Source organism: Hydra vulgaris, chromosome 14 (genome assembly GCF_038396675.1).
Source record: "Hydra vulgaris chromosome 14, alternate assembly HydraT2T_AEP".
In the NCBI taxonomy this organism is placed as follows: domain Eukaryota; kingdom Metazoa; phylum Cnidaria; class Hydrozoa; order Anthoathecata; family Hydridae; genus Hydra; species Hydra vulgaris.
The window spans coordinates 8,180,222-8,190,000 of record NC_088933.1 but is presented as its reverse complement, the minus strand read 5'-3'; the positions used below and the strand labels follow the sequence as shown (position 1 = coordinate 8,190,000).

The 9,779-nt window shown below is 29.3% G+C and overlaps 1 long non-coding RNA gene and 1 other non-coding gene across 2 annotated transcripts; one reads left to right on the top strand and one right to left on the bottom strand.

Annotated features, from left to right (window-relative positions):
• Window positions 1-1,548: 1,548 nt before the first annotated feature.
• On the top strand, window positions 1,549-3,362 carry LOC136090804 (uncharacterized). Its single transcript, XR_010643730.1, has 2 exons — window positions 1,549-2,624; window positions 3,077-3,362. It is a non-coding gene; the product is annotated as an uncharacterized LOC136090804 (long non-coding RNA).
• A 551-nt stretch (window positions 3,363-3,913) lies between these two features.
• LOC136091267 (U1 spliceosomal RNA) lies at window positions 3,914-4,082 on the bottom strand. The gene has a single exon (XR_010643857.1). It is a non-coding gene; the product is annotated as a U1 spliceosomal RNA (small nuclear RNA).
• Window positions 4,083-9,779: the final 5,697 nt, after the last annotated feature.

The window sequence follows — 9,779 nt, the reverse complement described above, 5'->3', positions numbered from 1 at the left end:
TTTGTTTGAACAGATTAATTTAACCAATCAAATAATTGATTCAGTCAGTGCAAATGTAAAAGCTATTATATGTGATGGGAATCGTGTTAATCAAGCTTTTTTTGTACACGATCGTTCCAGGAAAACCATGGTTAACAGTAGATGGAAAGTATTTACTTTATGATTTTGTACACCTCATAAAAAATATTCGTAATCTTTGGTTAACTGAAAAAACTCAGGAAATAATATTTGACGATAACGGAGTAACCAGGATTGCAAAATGGACTCATTTAAAGCAGCTTTATAATGCAGAATCCAGAAGCTTTCTAAAGTTATCTGACCTGAATGAAATTTCTATTTCTCCTAAACCTGTTGAACGACAGTGTGTATTGACGGTTTTAAAAGTATTTTCTGAAAAAACTTACGCTGCTCTTTTGCAACATCCTGACATGATTCATAGTGATGTTAAGACACTGCCATATTTATCAATAAAGTTGTTATTTGGTGGAAAATTCTGAATGTCAAAGCTATTGGTGCTGATACAAGGCATAATGATCCTTTGCAGGCTGTTATCAATAATCCTGATGACAACCGTTTAAATTTAATACTACAAATTGGTGATATGGTAGTTAAAATGGCAGGTCCCAAAGGTAAGCGTATTAAACAGCTTTCTAAAGATACTGCAACTTGTATACATCAAACTGGTTATGGACTAGTAGATTTATGTAGATATTTACTTAACACTACGCAAAACTATGTACTTCTGGGTCAATTTACATCAGATCACCTGGAAAAAGAATATAGTATACTTCGTCAAGGATCTGGTGGTACTTATTTTCTTAGTGTTCAACAAGTTATTGAAAAATTACATATCAAACATGCATCTTTACTTTTGAAATTAAATGTAGATATTGACAATTTTAATGTGAAGTCTGGTCATCAATGTGTGTTATGCCATTACAAATTGTCTGAAGACTGCTGCGAAATTCTTGATAACTTGCAAGATCTAGAATCTTCTATTGCTGATGATGTCAAAATGTCACTTATTTACATGGCTGGTTATGTTTCACGAAATGATAAAGAACGAACTGATTATGAACTTTTAGATCAAACAACGTTCTATTATCAAAAATATGGTCAGTTTTCTAAATTTTTGGATTGTGGTGGATTAAAAATTCCAACTGATAATTTGTGCCAATGGACATTTTTTTGTTTTGTAATTTTTCAAATAGTTAAAGATCATGTTTGCAGAAAATCTTTAAGCAGTATTTTTATGATTATATCAGACTATTATTTATTGGATATGGAAGAACATCATTGTGTAATATTAAGCAACATTTTTTTAAAAAATTTATGTACCACTGTCACTCCAAGATCTGGCACTAAAAGTATTAAAAATCTCTTAGAAGTCTACTTAGTTGTCTATTATTTATAATATATATATATAGTATAAAAGTTTTATATTATATATATTATAAATATTTATATTATAAAACTATTTTATAAAAGATCTGTAAAAGTTTATACAGTAGTTTTTTTTTTTTTTTTAGATTTTGTGAACAATTTTAATCAAAATTTATCTAATATTCTTTGTTTGGTTTAATAACATTTCTACTCAATATAAAAAAATATCAATTTTGTATTTAGATGTTAAAGCCAAAACTAAAGCTGAAAGTATATAATTATGTAAATGTGTGAAATTTTAAATTAGAAAAAATTTCTTTGCCCTTTATTTACATTGTTTATTACTTAAGATTATTTTTTCTTTCTTTTTCTTTTTTTATCAAAAAAAAATTATTAGGCTATACAGAGAATTAAAAATACTTTTTAGCTTTAATAAAGTTATTTTTTTAGCTTTAACAAAGTTATTTTTTTTGCCGTAAAAAAGTAGGCCTCCACAAAAAAATCCAGTTGCGCGATAAATAGGCCTGTAGTAGAGAACGCTATGGGTTTAACCTATGAATCATAGGCCACCATGTTTTAAAATATGTGCTCAAGGCCAGATCAAGATATTCACCCAACATTACCAACTGTATATCTCTGTCCCACTTGAAGCAGTAAATTTTTGAAAGCATTAACATATCTAACAACTTTACTTACATAACATAATGTTTTAATTGCATACTATAGTTAATGAAGTTACAGTTTCATTCGTTGGAGATGGTGCTCCATTTGGTTCCAGGGAAGTTATTTACCCAAAAAGGTCATTTAGAAGTTAGTTTGAGTATGTCAGCAAACTTGGATCACTACGGTTTATTCCCACGCAACTCTGAACCCCCAATATTGATTAGAAATCATGTTAATTATCTCAATTTTACAATTATGGACTTTCAGTAAGACAAAACTTCTGTTCAATATTTTATGGCAAGAAACTATTGCAGGAATATGCTGCTGGTGCATATGTTAAAATTGAAGAGCAATGTCTTGCTTTCATAGAAATAACCAAAGTAAACTGATAAGCATGCAATATGATACCTTACACGAAGCACATTTTAAATTTTCATATAACTGATTATAATTATCATAAAATGAAATGATTTTCTATATATTTTTTGAAGTTCAAACATAATTGTATTTTTTTTTTCTTTTTTTTAGTTAATCATTATTCAACAGTTATGAAGAAATTGGAATTTTAAACTATTGAGGTAAAAATAAATTTGTTTAGTGGCAACATTTAAAAGCCTTTTTTTAATGGTTAACTGTGCTATGGCTATTTTGTGCTAATTTTTTTTTTTTTATCGTTGTCATTTAAAAACAATAACTTAAGTTATGATTACAATAACTTATTGTAACCTTTTTTTAACACAGTGCCTTTGATACACAGTCTGCCTCCTCTCTGTTTAACAAAAGTTTATTAATAAAGGGGAGCATTATTGGAACACTCTGTTATTACTGAGCTCTTATGTATTTTTTTGTACCGTAGTTGATAATGACCATGTTTAAGAAATTTTTTACGAGTCACTTACTAATTCAGAAACACAATAGTAAATATGTAAAATAATGCTCCCTTTTATTAATAAACATAGTTATTTTGTAAAACACAATAATAAGAATGTAAAATAATGCTTTTGTAGTTTAAGATCAATTTTTGTTTTAGGTATTGGTAAGTTGTACTTGGCTTTCCTTTAATGGTGCTTGCTGCTATTAAAAAGAACCTAATAACTTAAGCTACGTGCTCTTTACTAAATACCAAGACAAATAAAAGCGAGAAAAACCAAAAAGATTATACTATATAGATAGGGCTGCGATTTTTACGGAGGAGAGCGCAACCCTAATCTAATTAAAACTTTTATAGCGTTCTTCTGCGGATGAACCGGGGCAGTGCAGCGCTATATACAATTGTATTTTATATTTTTCAGATAATACATCAAGTTAAATTGTCATTCGTTATTTATTTATTACTGACCCGTATTACGGGTTGCTTATTGCTAGTTATGTATAATTATTTAAAAAAATTTAAAGAATTTAGGTTTTTTCGGAATACTTCTTATAGTCTGTTATGGAATTTGGTTGCGATCAATACTTCATTTGGTGATTTGTTATTATAAAATACTTTCCTGTTTTTTTAAAGCAACATATTTTTTTATATAGGATTGTTATTTAAACTTGTTTAATTTTCAAGGCATACGTTCAAAATAAACTAGTTATACTAAAAGATTTAAATCTAATAATATATATTTAGATGTATCACTTACTCTTGACCACTCTATAACTAAATTTCGGCTAGAATTAGATTTGAAAATGACCGGACCTAGGTCTTTCTACCTGGTGCAGTTAAGTTAGAAAGAGAATCTAAAGATTCAGCTGAATCATAAAGCAAAGATTTGTTATTTTATGAACTGTTATTAGTTTATTATAATAAACATATTACGTTGGTGAGGCGTCAGAAAAATTCTTAGAAAGATCGAGTTAAGAACATTTTGTTAGTACAAGTTGGAAGCGAGCGCGAACGCAGGCTTCCGCTACCAGAAATTATACTGTCGAGTTACCGACGTTAGCGGTAATCGCAGAGGTCAGCCTAGTCGAGGTGCAATGAATAAGCCTCACTCTGGAAGAAGCCGCTTCGTGATGGTATCGTGGTTTATTCTCCGCCAGCTAATTGCCTTGTGGAGACCACAATACCAAGGTCCACAAAGACAAGTTCAACTCACGAAGGAGTGTCATAACCTGCTCTGCGGTCCAAGAGTAAAGTGAGTTTGAGAAGAACGAAGATACATTAGAGTGAAAGATAGAAGAAGTTGAGTTAGAAAGATAGCATAGAGAAAGCGGACAGGAATTGCACATGATCTTAGAGAGTGCAATAGTTGGATAAGTCATACCGACCGGGAAGCCGTTTCATGACATTGTGTTCGTGATCCGACTTAACTTCCCAGTCAGGTAAGTATACAAATTGGATTTTTTTGAATGACCCAGCTTTTTACAGTCATTTCTAATTGTGGTGTTATATTAAAAATAAACAAATTTAAAATCTTAATAAAATAAGTTTGAAGTATACACAAGTTTACTGTTTACTGAACAACCATTTACTGAAACGAAACAATACTAGTTTAATGTTGTATTTTGTTGATATTTTGTTTAACTTATTTTAATAGCAATACAAAATATAATTATTAAATGCAAAAATATCATCAATTAAAAAAAAAATAAAAGATTTAGCCATAAATCAAAAAGAAAACTTATATCTGCGAAAGTTGGGATCGGGCTGATTTCCTAAAAAAATTATTAAAAGTTTTATTGACCATTCCTAACATCGTATAAATGACACTGAGTGAAGTTATTAAAAACAAACTTTCAATTGATCGTTTTTGTTACAACCACAAACTAAATTTCGCTGAATTATATATTTCTTTTCTGTTATTCCTTTTGCGCCTAATAAAAAAGCTTTTTTTCCGTGCTCACCTGCTACAACATCGGTTTGTAATGAAAAAATATTTAATGTACCCGTTAATGATATATTAAAAAAATTTTCACTCACCTCTGTTTTATTAATAATCTTACCTTTGTTTTATTGATAAACTTAAAAATAATACAGGCAAAAAATGTTTAATATTTAATTCCTAAATATTAAAAATGATATCGTTTCAGTTGGTCTGATAACAGAAACTCCGTCACTAGTATTTTCCCATCATAGCACAATGTCTGTCGAGTGGTCAACTTAAAATATCGTTATTTCGATGTCAATCGAAATTGCCAAACGCGTTCTAAATTTCTCCCAAAATAAAAATTCAAGTAGGTTTTTCTGCTCAACACCACCGAAAGTTTACATATGTTGAGTTGGATTTTACTGTTGCAAACTACACTTTTAATATTTAACCGATCGATTAAGATTAGTTTAAAATGTACTTTTCTTATTTAAACGAATTTTTAAGAGGTACATAAAGCAGTAATTTAACATACATATATTTTTTTTTTTTTTTTTTTTTTTAAGAATTCAATATTACATCCTATAACACATATAGTATATATAACATATATAATACATAAGTTGTCAATTGTGAGCAATTATGTATATACCGATTTTTGGATTTAATCTGGTGGTTTTTTGCACGAATCTAGTAGTTTTTTGCATTTAATCTGGTGGTTTTTTGCACGAATCTGGTTGTTTTTTTTTCATTTAATCTGGCCGTTTTTTGCATTTAATCTGGCGGTCATTTGCATTCAATTTGGCAAATTTAAAATTTAAATCAATTTTATAATGCATGTTATGAATTGCCTAAATGATTAGTAATAAAAAATATTCCACATATTCCATTTAAAAATATACTTAGAGGTGTAACAAATACACTTAGAGGTGTAACAAATATACTTAGAGGTGTAACAAATATACTTAGAGGTGTAACAAATATACTTAGAGGTGTAACAAATATACTTAGAGGTGTAACAAATATACTTAGAGGTGTAACAAATATACTTAGAGGTGTAACAAATAGTATAGTCCCATAGCAGATACGCAGTGTCTCACGAAGTTTGAAAGATCATGTTCAGTAATGTGCTCACAACCGTTCCTCATTCGTTCTAATAAATCATTATTTTCGATCGGAGCTATTTGTCCTTTTGTAGTATTCTTAATTTTCGAGAATGTCTTTTTACAAGGATTTAAAAAAAGATGAGTATCGGGGTAAAAAACGAATATCATAGGGATAACTATCATAAAAATCTGATAATGAATGATGAAAGTTAACGTTGTCTATCACCAAGGTAAACTCTTCTTCCTCCCCTAAAATACTTTTAAGTGTATTTTAGAATCCTTTAAAGATATCTACTGTCACCCCTACGCCAATTATTGCTTCACTGTGGATAATGTTTAACCAATTTAATGCTAATACCATGGTTATGTTACGGCCTCGTGATGACAATACACGTTAATTTAGGGTCGTTCCTCGGAGACTGTATCCGTGGTTTCTTATCATATGAAGATAGAACGGACTTTCATCAGTATAAATGATATTTCTGTAACGTTGTTGCAATTTTAAATACTATGAATCATATGCTTTTAAAATTCTGCTACAAAATCTTTAAAACTTATGCTCTTTAAATTTTGTATGTATAATTCAATTTTTTTAACCCTCGCCATAATGTAGAGGCGTTGACATCAATTCCCAATTCTACCTTTATCTCCATTAGATTATAGTTTCTGTTACCTCCAATTAACTCGTGTAGCTTATTTCTTATTTCCTCAGTACAACCTGACTGTCGAAAATCACCTCTAATACTAGGATTGATATTACCTGTTGATATATATCGATGGACCAGGCGTCGTAGTAAAGTCTCAATTCTATGCACAAGTTCCGATACTTCTTTCACACTTTTTCCTTCGTTAATTCAAAGATTAGTAATCAAATCTCTTACTTCATCATTAATTTTTGAGCGTGGACTTCGTGCGTTATTCATTTTAGAGTTTTAAAAAATTAAAGAGAAAACGGGCTTAAGTTGTATATAAGAAAGTTAAATTAAATGAAGCAATAAAAGCAAAACTATTTATCGCGATAAATAAATAAAACCGCCAGATTGAATGCAAAAAACCAGCAGATTAAATGCAAAAAACCGCCAGATTAAATGCAAAATACCGCCAGAATAAATGAACAAAACCACCAGATTCGTGCAAAAAACCACTAGATTAAATGCAAAAACCGGTAATATAAACTTTTTTACATACACGGTTACAAACAAATGATAAAATTAAATCATGTAAATCTTTTCAATAAAATTGTTTTTTTCTTTTGTTTGTATATTCAAATTTAATAAATATATTCATAATTGTTTAAATCAAAATATACATCTGTGTGTCTTGGGGCAAAGCCCCCAGCCCATGGGGGCAGTGCCCCACCTTGACTTCGATACTAATAGGGCTATCAACTCAATATTAATTCAATGCATAATAAGAATGTATATTATTCTGTAACAACTACTTTCTTTCATTTTGGGAGGGGGTGGGGATTACACATCCTTTCAACACCTCTCCACCCTCCCAAATGCCCACCTAATAATAAATTATTGTTATTAGTATTGTAGGATACTAATTTATTTTATATTTTAGCCTAACTGATCAAGATCGAGTTGAGGCCTTACTATATCTGGCAATAATTTAATTAATTTATCCATAAATGATAAAGTGTACACAATAAGCTTTAGATATCGGAAGTTATGTACATTTATACTCAACTTTCCAATATTAACACGTTTAATCTAACCAATCAGTTTTGATTTGTTTAATCTCTTTTAATATCTGATCTATTTCATGCATTAATCATATTTTATAAATCCAACTTATTCAGTAAATTAAAATTTCAAAATTATTTTTGATAATTTTTCTTAAAAAAAGAAAAATTATCAAGAATAATTTTTTCTCATAAAATGATTTATAAGAAAAATTTATCTTTGCTTTAGTGTGTAATGTACCTCTGAGGATTCTCCTTCAGTGAAGAATGTATTCTAGGCTCGCTATGGTTTTCATGGCTAAGAATAGGTTTTTTTATGATTGGACCTGTTAGCCTTCAAAGAATATATTAAAATGTATTGACAAATACCTTAAGTATTTGTCAACACATTTTGACAAATTTTGACATTTTTAACCTAAAGAAAAGTACGCTCAATCACGTGTGCGGTTTGTGAGATCAGGTTATTTATCAATCTTTTTGAAAATAATATTTTTAAAATTTATTACAAATTATTGTTATCTGAAAATGTTTAAATGCTTTAAAAAGTTTAAATATTTTGAAAATTAGGATTTAATTTTCTTGGTAAGTTTTAAAATAAATTTTTATAATTAGGACTGTCCTGGCTGAGTGAGACAAAGAAGAGTCTAATAAAAGCAATTAAAGCAGACAAGGATAGGCTTACATCTAACAAATATGAGGATATAATTTTTCTGAAGGATGGGAGAAAGGAAATTGCCTCTGGCATTTATCAACAAGCGAAGAAATGAGATTGAATTGAGGAGAATGGAGAGTGCAAAGAAATTAGTTATTGCCATATCCACTCCACACCACATTGTTTGAGTGGAGTGGATTTGACAGATTGTACGAGAAATATATTGGGAACGTATTTTCTTTTTTTATTATATATTATCAAGTATTCGAGATATCAAGATTCAATTGTGTGTATTTTTTTTTCAATTTTGTTTAATAAACATAGAAGTGATTTTTTTTTTTTAGGTGCCCCAAGAAGTCCTAACGGTCTTGTTACAGAGTACCGCGGAAGTGCATTTAACCAGGAAGTTCACGCCTCCTTCCTCACCGTGGTGCGAAAATATGTTCAGAGCTTGTTTCGAACCTGGATCTTCTGCCTATAAAGCAAGCGCTCCAACCACTGCGCCTCGGCCGCACAATATTTAAAGGGTTAAGGATTGCTACTTGGAAAGTGTGCAAGTTAATTTTTTTTCGCTGCTCATTTATATTTTTTGAATGATAAATTATTTTCCGTTAACCTTATAGCTGATATAAACATTAAAGGAATTAATTGTAAAGGTAAAAAAATATATATATCTTTTAAAAAACTTAAGTTAAAAGAAGTTATATTTGATGCGGAACTAAAATTTAACAGTTTTTACTACGAGTTAATTCGTAGTAACTTTATAGTTGTCTTGTTTCGCTTCTAAAATAAGTTTAGCAAATATAGTTAAAATTAAAATTCAATTAATGGGAAATGATTTATTATTATATACTTCATTTATGAAATTATTAAAAAAGCGTACTAAAAGCGTTCTAAAAATATCAATGTTAAGATCGAGTAGTTTTCTTCCTGGTCCTGATTTTTATGTTTGTCACCAACTACTCTTAGCAATTGCTAAGAGTAGTTAGTGACAAACATAAAAATCAGGACCAGGAAGAAAACTACTCGATCTTAACATTGATATTTTTAGAACCATTATTTTAGTTATTACTATTGATGTGTTTTCTATAAAACTTATTCAATATATATTCGTTTGTGTACTTATTTTTTATTTTATTTGAAAAATAAGTTTAATTATTCAGTTTTAAATGTTGTCCTAATGTTCGATTTCTATTTCTATTTCGAAATATCCGCAACGTATAGCAGATTTGCAATAAAATACGTATCTGAGATGTATTTCAGTAACATATTTCTGGCGTCTACATCTGGGAAATAAGTATTACAAGTTTTTTATTAATGACTAAAAATGCATATATAAAATGCATACATACAAGAATATTTAAATATTATAATTAAATAGTGGAATAACATTTTTTTTATGTTACCTAAAAATTCGTTTTAGCCTTAAAAAAGTTAATTTTGAAAGTAAAATACCTTTTGAATAATTAGTTGTCAATGTCTTAAACTGA